This window comes from Galeopterus variegatus, unplaced genomic scaffold (assembly GCF_000696425.1).
Source record: "Galeopterus variegatus unplaced genomic scaffold, G_variegatus-3.0.2 Scaffold675, whole genome shotgun sequence".
Lineage (NCBI taxonomy): Eukaryota > Metazoa > Chordata > Mammalia > Dermoptera > Cynocephalidae > Galeopterus > Galeopterus variegatus.
Window position 1 is genome coordinate 93,044 of NW_007726786.1, and position 10,230 is coordinate 103,273.

The window sequence follows — 10,230 nt, forward strand, 5'->3', positions numbered from 1 at the left end:
TCTCCTCTCTGACAGACTCACCCGGCTTCCCCATCCTGCCTCAACACAACTCGACCTACTCTGCCTACTCTGCATTTGAACCCAAGCAGCTGAACACATTTGGAGGAGGAAAAAACCTTCACAAAACCATGTTGACTGGTGTCACTTTAAATTCTTGACAGCCACTATCAGTGGGCCTTTACTTTTCCATCTCATAGGTAACTGTTTCACACTTTCTCCTCTCTCTGTAAGTCTCCAACACCTCCTCCCTCAGCCACCCTCTCAGCTGATGCTGCTTCTATGGCACTGAGCAAATAGAAGGCTTCAGATGAGACCATCTGCAGGCTCCTGTCACCACATCTGTGGTTACGGGTGAGCCGCCAATGCTCCCGGCTAAGGCCCGCCGCTCCTCTCGGGCCTGCGTCTCATTCCTCTTGCTGACTCCCACAGACTTACAAGAGACAAGTGATGAGCACGCTATTGCTCCTCCCACACACACTTGATTTTGTAAATCTGCCATTTACAAAAAAGAAAAACTCTTCCTTGGCCTCTGATTTCCTGCCATTTCCTCAAAGGAATTGTCCAAGTTCCCACTTTTCTCTGCCTTACTTTCCATTCTCTCTCAAACTCACCTCATTGGACACACATTTTTTAAAGTTACCAGTGATCTCCATATGGCCAAATCCTGTGATCAATTCTCAGTCTATCTCTTAACTCTGAGCAGCATTTGACATAGTCGATCACTCCCTCCTCCATAGTTGATCATTCACTGTCTTTTGGGGCAGCACACATTCCTGTGCTTCTCCCGTCTCACTGGTCACTATTCCTTCACCTCCATTGTGGGTGTTCCCTCCTCCCCCGGTCAGTGTTGGAGAGACCCAGGCTCAGTCTTCAGACCTCTTCTCTGTTTTCATCTGCTCCCATAACTTTGAATAATATCGGTATGTTTGTGACTTCCAAATATATGAGGGTACTTCAAGAAGTTCATGGAAAAATAGAACTAAAAGATAGTATGAATCTTTCCATGAACTTTTTGAAGTACAGTCATATATATTCCTCCCCCAATATTTCCCTCAAACTTTAAATTCACATACAAAAATTCATATCTGTTCTACGTCTCCACTTGACTGTTTAATAGACTGTACATACAGTACAGTAGCAGCAGAAAACAGATATGCATTGAAAGGGGCCCAGAGATCTCAGGCACAGAATTCCTTGTCCTCACATTGCTGGTCACACAGGACACGTGTCATCTCCAGGTCTCATCCCACCATCCCATGGTTGATGTGAGTGTGTAAAGCACGTTGGTGTTAGAGAGCCTGGTCGTGGTGGGGACACCCTATAAGAGCAGCCTTCCCCAGACCTCATGCTCACCAGTCTCCCCGTCTAAATCCCTGACCATCCAGCCAAACCCTTGGCCACCTCCCATAAATCAGCATAGCTCTCTACCTCTGAACATCTTTATTTCCAGGCAAAATGAACAACCCACTGTATGGTTTAAAGTTCTGCCCATAGGGAGGATTTCTCTCCCACTGTCCTCTGTATAATGCTATAACCGTCTACATCTAATTTGTGCAGCACTCTGTGTAGATTCATCCATGAACCTGAGCTGAGTGTTTTTTTCCACAGTCAACTGGTTGCAAAGAACTCCCCATGAAGCCATAGGTGAGGACCAAGGGAGTAGAAAGAGGTGCTTTGGAAATATGTTACCCGTTTATGCAAATTACTGGTGTCATCAGGACCTGACCGAGCCAAATATTATATCTGTCACTTTTACTTGCTGATGGTGTGCTCTGCACACATAAAGGCACCTTTACAACTTGGACATGCAGAAAACATCTAGTTCACAACAGGCAGTTCAAATCATACAGTCACTGGATCTCCAGTAGTCACCCCTAGTGTCAAGCTAGGAATTGCTTCTCAAAATCTGGGTTGACAGAATTGAGATGGGAGGTGCTCAGTTTCCCTGAGCTCTGGTTACAGGACACACCTCTGGGTTTCAAGCCACTATGGAAGGTTTCAGGCCCCTCCTCTAGACCCTCTCCTAGAGGAAAGTTACTGTTGCTAGTTAGACCTATTTTCGGCACCAACACAGGGAAATGGAGAACTCAGCAGGCTTATGCAAATCCAGTGGCTGGGCATGCTCAGTAGAGAAGGGTTATATAACCCTGGCAGCCAAACATGCTTAGTGTAAGGGAGTCTATCCTTTGAATAACGTTCGGTTCCACTAGAGGTGCTAAAGAGCACAGAATATTCTTGACTATGCTCAGTATATGTGAAAGAATTTGACCAATGAAAATGCTCCAAAAAGAGACCAACTGAGCATGTGCAAGACTATGTTACATAACAGGGAACCACCTCCGTTAGTTGACTCTTCATTAGATAGCATGAATATGTGGTAGATAGCGAGACTGTAAAAGCTGAATCCCAGCAGAAGGCAGGCTGTTGCTCACTCTCCTGGGGCCAACCCACTCTTCACCAGCTGAGGAGTGTGTGCTTTCTTTTGTATCAGACTTACTTTCAGCAAATGGCTGCTCACTCCCTGGGGCCAGCCTGCACTCTGTACTGAGCTTTACGTGTGTATTTCTTACTTCTGAATTAAACTTGGTGTGGGCCCTGCTCAGTCTTTGGATCTAGGCCACACACTCTGTGGGACCTGTATTTCTTATTGGTTACATTAAACCTGTTCTCACTTTACACTGTGACTCTGCTCTTGAATTCTTTCCTGTGGCAGAGTCAAGAACCTGGTAAGAGGACAGGGTGGGTTGAGGCTGGCTACAGGGCCTCCCAGACCCTTCCTCTGGCATCTGACTGTCCTGTGTCTGAGCTGCCGCTTATCAGCCAGGAGCACTCACTCAAATTGCTTGTCTTCTTGGAGCTTTGTTTTTGTTGTTGTTTTCACTTTTAAGATCAGGATGAAATCCAGGTTTACATGATTATTGGGAAGCTGTGAAGGTGTCTGATACAGTGTCTGACCCCTGGGTGGGGACTTCAGAAACAGCTGTTTACTTGCCAAGTGTGTGCACGGGTGGGTGACTTCCATCAAGCATTTCATTCTACACATAGTTTCCTGCATGTGACTCCCCTTCTGGCAACTCACTCTCACAAGTCATCTCCTGAGAAGGGGTCCCACTTCCTGGGTGATAAATGAACAGGAGGTGAAAGGAGACACGAGGCTGTGATTGAGAATCACTCTGCTCCTCAAGGTCTTCTCTCAGAGGCAGTGACGACTGTGTGGTTGCAGCATTCATTGCTACATTGGAGCCTGGGAGGAGAATACCTGTCGGCTGATAAGTGGGAGGGGTCTCCCTGGCCCTGTGAGATCAATCCTAACGATCAGCTGGGTAGGGGCTTTAGGTAGAAACAGGAGGCGATTAAGACAGAGGGCCAGGGCTGGGTGGGAGAGGTCGTCCTGACTGGAGACAGGAGGACCTAGGAGGGAGGGCAGGTAGGCAGGTGATCAGTGTTGCTGAGTTACAGAGACATAGCTACTGAGCTTGGAAAGCTGTGCAAGCTTCATGTTCCTGGCACGTTTTCTCCTCATTTCCCCTTTGCTCTTTTTGAAAGTTCCCCTTACCCCCACCTAACACATCTAAAAGGAAATCAATGGAAGTAGGGAGAGTGAGACGGGAAAGGGGAGAAACACCAAGAAAAGATGTGTGTGGAGACTGAGCGATGCTTCACCACCTGGGGCTCTCCCTCCACAGCCTTGGGAGGATCTGGGCGAGATCTGGGTTTTCCCTTCACTTGGGAAGTCAGGCTCTTACCATGAGAAGCAGCACATTTCCTATTGCTCTCTGTCTCTTTTGTAGTGGTAGGAACTGCTACGTCTCTTTTACATAGGAGGAACATACATGAAATTTTCTGTTTCTGTGAGGTCCTTGCTAATGGTTTACATACATTATCTCATCGAAGCCCTCATTACAATGTTATGAAGTAGGTATTAGGATTCTAGCTCCACTTCCTGACCTTAAACCTTTGAGTTTAAAGGTTCTTAAACTTACTAAGTCTCATTTCCCTCATCTGCAAAATGGGGATAATAATAGATCAAAATAATAATAAATCATTGCATTGTTATGAACATCGAGTGGAATATTATACAGCATATCATTATTATTATTATTATTATCCCTAGATGAGGAAATGATGAAATACAATATGGAACAGAAGTGAAGCAAAATGGGAATGGAGTGATACGGAAGCCTGATGTGGATGAAGTTAGCAGAAAAATAAAAGGTGCAAATATAAAGGCAAAATTTTTAAATCTTTTTGTTATGGGGAACTTTAAACATGTAAAGACAAAGTGCAGTTACACCCCATGTACCCATAGTTCAGCTTCCTCTATTATCAACTTGTGGCCAATTTTATTTCTTCTACCTCCTGCCCATCCCTTCACCACAAGGCTATTTTGAAGCAATGCCAAGACATCATAGCAGTTCATTTGTGAATATTTTAATATGTGTCTCTGAATAATAAGGACTTTAAAAACAAAACCATTATCATATCTAAAAAATTAACAGTAATCTTAAAATTAACATATTTTATTCTTCAATTTTTTAAAGAGAATTTTTAAAAAGGAAGAGAACAGTAAAATTATCTAATTTCCTGCTACTTCCAAAAATGTACTTAATCCTTGTGATAGGTGGAATAATGGCCCCCCAAAGATGCCCACCTCCTAGTCCCCCAAACCCATGACTATGAGATCTTACATAGTAAAAGGGACTTTAAAGATGTGATTCAGTTAAGGATCTTGCAATGGGGAGGTTATTCTGGATCATGCTGTTGAGCCCAAAGTAATCACAAGAGTCCTTATAAGAGGGAGGCAGGAGAGTCAGAGATGTGGTGATGGAAGCAAAGACCAGGATGACTCAACACCTCGAAGCTGGAAAAAGCAAGGAAATATTTTCACCCTTACAGACTCCAGGAACCCAGCTCTGCTGACACCTTGATTTTAGACTTCGGATGTCCAGAACTGAAAGGTAATACATTTGTGTTTTGTTAAGTCACTACAGCAGCAATAGGAAACAAATATGAGGATACTTCAAAAAGTTTGTGGAAAATAGAATTAAAAGATAATACAAATTTTTCCATGAACTTTTTGAAGTACCCTTGTACAATCATATTGGTTTTTTTAATCAGTGCTTTATAATATCTGCTATTTGGGAGGTGCCTACTGTGTCAGGCACTGTACAGATCCTTGATATTATAATCCTTCAAAAGCAGGTAGATGTTAGTATTACTATTTTACAGATGGGGAAACTGAGGCTCAGAAAGTTTCAGTAACTTAACCAAACCCACACAGTTAGAAAGTGAAGAGGGTAGGATTTGAATCCAGGCTCTCTGTGGTCCCCATCACCCCAGAGGGCCTTCCTTGGTACTGAGTGAATAATAGTTTCTCTTCCGCGGTAGGAGAATCCTTTACTTGAAAAGAGACAAAAAAGACTGTACAAATTCTAAGAGAGGTCTGATTTAATTAGGTTAATTTGTTAAGTACTTATTGCAGTGTAAAACATTTAAGTTAATGCAGTTTAATTGTTTCCTTTAATTATTAATTTTCCATCAAGTTATATAAGCTCATAATATAAAGAGAAAATAGGTTTTGCTGTGAAAATCAGCACTCCTTCGTCTTTCTCTCTTTCCTCTCAGAAAACAAAACAAAACAAAACACATTCAACTCCTTCAGCTGATGCTTTTGGTATTTACTTCCAATTCTCTGAAGAATATGCTCTTATCCTACTCTGGTTTGTGTAAACCTGGGGGTTGCCTTATGCTGGGAAGATGGGAGTTCTGCTGTCTTTTGCTCCTCACCCCCACCACACACATGCACCCTTCCTTCTAGTATAATACAGTTTTAATTTGGGTTCTTTCAAGCTTTGGCCTTCATCATGGCTAAAAATGTTCTTTACAGCTGAGCCGTAGAGTACTCCGTGACTATTCCTCTTTTCAGAACAGCATGTTTTCCTCTTTAGTGAATGATTGTCTGAGTTTGCTTGTTTGCTTGGTTAGTTTCCTATGTACTCATCACTTAACCACAAACTTTTCTCCAATATCTGATTCTCCTCTCAAGGACGTTCAGATACATTAGGTTTTCTTTCAGTTCATCTTCTTGAAGAAATTTCCCTCCTAGTGACTTCTGACTGCTTAAGTCTTCACTGGGTTCTTCACCTACTGCACACCTGCCATTCTGGAATTTTCCTTTATCACCATCACTTTTGCCTGTCTCCGGGGTTAGATTCTTTGTTTCCTGGAGCCCACACTGACTTCTTTCTTGGTTTACTCCTCTGTTTTATTGGAGCACATCCTCCACAAACTTTCTTAGAAAGAGTACATTGGACTCCTTTGAAGTTTTTTGAAACTGCATGTCTGAAATGCCTTTATTCCACCTGACACTTGGTGGATAGTTTAGATGGATGTAGACTTCTAGATCAAAATCACTTTTCTTTAGAATATTGATACATTGTTGTTGATTAGTCTGGAGCCATTCTGGTCTTTGTATGTGACCTGTCTTTTCTTTCAGGAAGATTGTAGGATTGTCTCCAACTTTTTGAAATTTCACAATGACATGCTTTAATGTGGGGTCTATTTCCTCCAATGTAATGGGCGCTTTCAATCTGGAAACCTATGTACTTCACTTCTGGGCAATTGTCTTGGATTATTTTGTAGATAATTTCTTCTTTTCTGATTTCTTTGTTCTCTCTTTCTGGCATTCCTGTTATTTAAGCATCTTGAATTTGTAATTAATTTATCCATTTAACAGTTTTTCTCCATGGCCGGCCCTATGTTTAACTTTTTGAGAAACCACTTAACTCTTTTCCACAGAAGCTTTAGCATTTTACATTCCCATAAGCAGTGCACAAGTGTTCCAATTTCTCCTCATCCCCTACAACACTTGTTATTTTCAATTTGTTTGACTATATTAATCCTAGTAGATGTAAAATGGTATCTTATTGTGGTTTTGATTTGTATTTCCTTAAAGACTAATGATGTTGAGTATCTTTTCACATGCTTACTTTTCACTTGGATATCTTCTTTGAAGAAATGTCTATTCAAGACTATTGGCCTTTTTTTTTTTTTTTTTTTTTGGTGGCTGGCCAGTTGGCCAGTACAGGGATCCGAACACATCACTTTGGCTTCCATTGATTTTTCATTTATATTTTCATACCATTTAGTTCTAAGGTCCTTTATTTGTCCTCTGAATGTTATTTTCTTTTTTCCCCAGCACCCTGTACTTGTTTTGAAGATGCAGTAATGGTTTGGTTTTTTTAATGATGGATTTTTGTTAGTCTCTTCTTACAGCAGAATTTCTTTCTTTTAAATTTGCTTTTTTCTGTCTAGCTATTTTGCCTACAGTCTTTTCTCAGATGTCTGTTGGTCCCTGTCTGTTGGTTTATATCTAAGAGTGGGATGCTAAGAAGCTGATGGGGAGCTCCAAGGCCGTAAGCAGATTGTTCTTGGAGATGGTGGGGTTTACTGTAGGGTTTCCTTGCAAGCATCACTAATGTGAAGCCTTTAAGTCTGCCCTTGTAGGCTGTTCATACTCCCCCAGAGAAAGGTCCTATAGTCTCCTACCTGGAATATGTAGGCCTGTCTGCCCACCTCCTGGAACCAGTTTGGGAAGAAGGTTGAGGAGTAGGTTGGGTCTTAGCTTCCAAGTGTATAAATGTTTATTTTAAACTCTTGTTTTCAGTATGTTAGCCCTGCCCTAGACTGTGTCTGATGTCACCAGTTTAGAAACCCCTGGCTTTGACCTCTCCAGATAACAGAATGACAGTTTTCTACTAGAGTGGCAAGTGACAGGCACCAGCTATATGGAGTGGGAAAGGAGGGTTGGGTCTGATTCTTAGGCCTCACTTCTACCTGCAATCCCAGACACAATTGCTGCCAGTCATTCCTAAGCCTCTGAGGGCTCTGAGGGCAATTCAGACCGCATCTGCTCTACTGCTGGCCAAAGTTTCACTTTCTGGGGTCTGCTAAGTCAGTTGTCATGCATTCATCTGTTCTCTTGCTTCCAACATGCTGTAAAGTTATCTCTTCTGCTTGTCCTTGAACATTTATCTATTAAACATTCCTTTAAGCTGGGCCAGCCTCGTGGCTCACTCAGGAGAGTGCGGTGCTGGTAGCATTGAGGCCGCGGGTTCGGATCCTACACAGGGATGGCCAGTGTGCTCACTGGCTGAGCGTTGTGCAGACCACACTGTGCAGAGGGTTGTGATACAGTTACCAGTCAAAAAAAAAAATTCCTTTAAGCTAAAATGAAGGCAGGTTAGGGAGGTGGTTTAGGGAAGGGCCCTTGGGATTCAGTGGATTTGAGTTCTAGTTCAAGCCCCATGACTTACTAGTCATAGGACCCCTGGAAAGTTGATCACCACAGTTTCCTGATCTATATAAACTGGCCAACTAATAAGGAAATTGGGAAATTAATGTAATGATTGGGGTTATATGAAAATTAAATGAGATGTAGTGTCCAGTGTACACTAAACAGTCAATAAATGCTAGTTAGTATATCTCAATAATAGATAATAATTTTCTTAATAATTAAATATCAATATGACATGTAATCTTAAATAGAGTGAAAGCCTAGTAAATGATTTGTCAGTACTCTGTCTTCCCTGGAACAAAGACTGTTTGTCAAGGTTACACTCCTCCTCTCCACCCCTTCACACACAACTTCTGTATTTTCTGCTATGGGCTAATTTAGTATATTTTGTAATTAAGGGATACATTTCTAAAACTTAGTTGACCAAGGGAAGAGAGATGAATCAGCCATTGGGACATTGCACAGCCTGATCCACAGAAGCAGGCTATAAAATATAGTCATTGCTGTTAGTAAAAGACTTTATATATGCAACATTGAGCATTCCTGGCACACAGTAGGTGGTCCACATGTGTCCTCTGAAGCTGGATCTGTATGCTTATCCCTTCTCCTCTCTAGAATGTAACTGGCATGGTGTTTTGCCACAAATAACACTAAAACTTTTAAAGTGTATATTAGAATACAGTGTGATCCCAAGGATGTTTCTTTCCCTCACAGAAAGCTACAGTTTTTAGCTTTATGTGCTTTAGAATAAGAAGCACAAGTCAGAGTGTAATTCATTTGAATTCTGATGAAAATCAGCTACCAGGACTTAGCCTTCAGGAATGTTTTGAAGGGCAAATGCAAATAACAGTTCTCATGACTATTTCTTTGGGCAAAGGCAAGTTTATTCTATAGAATTTTATATTCTACAATGATCTCCATCCAATGAAATGGGACCTGGTAGAGAAGGGAGTAAATTGCTTATGCTTTCGCATGTAACTTGGCCTTTAGAACACTTATGTTTTGGGGTCAATTTTTGCTATTTCAAATAAATTTTCCTTCCAGAATATTCCAATTATCTCAACAGTAAATCCCAGCTCCTTCCGGATGTGCTGTTATTTCAATGTTGGCTTTCATTTTTTCCAGCTTCTCTCACAGTTCAGGATCATGTCATTTTTAGAATAGTTGACTTTGATCACTCTGCACAGCCAGCAAAGAATATGGCCCAGCTTAACCTTTCTTCATTATTTTTAAATAAAATTCTTAAATAATCTTTTGGTTGAGTTAATTCCTTTTGGGGGAAAACTTTCTTTAGATGAATTGATAGAGATTGAAATACTGAAATCTAGCAAAGATAAATTCAAGATTTCATCCAGGTCTTGAAATAGGCATTTGTAACATGAAGGGGATCAAGGAATAATTTGATGAACATGGAATGTTCAACACTGTTCATTGTTTCAATTAGCTCTTGCCACAATAATACTTCATAACAGACCACTCTAGCACTCAGTAGCCTACAATAGTAAGCATTTATTTTCTCTCTCATTTCCGCAGGTCATCTGATCCAAGCTGGGCTTATTTGGGTCCAGATCTGCTACACTGAGTTTTTTATTTTTCCAGGACAGCTGAGCTACCCTGGAAAGTGTTTCTCATGGCAAAGGCACAAGAAGGCAAGCCCAACCACACAAGTATATTTCAAGCTGCCTCTGTTCATGTCACATCTGCTAACATCCCAGTGGCCAAAACTAATAACATGGCCAAATACAAACTTGAGGAGCAGGGAAGTAACACCAACCACGAAGCCAAAACAAGTCACACAGTGTAGCCCAACATCAGTGGAGCAAGGAAGTACATTTCTCTCATAGAAATGTGATGGGGTGAGTGAATATTTGCTAACAGTTGTCTTTGACCAATGTACTCCAGAAGCTCCAAAAAAGAGAAATCCTATAATGCAG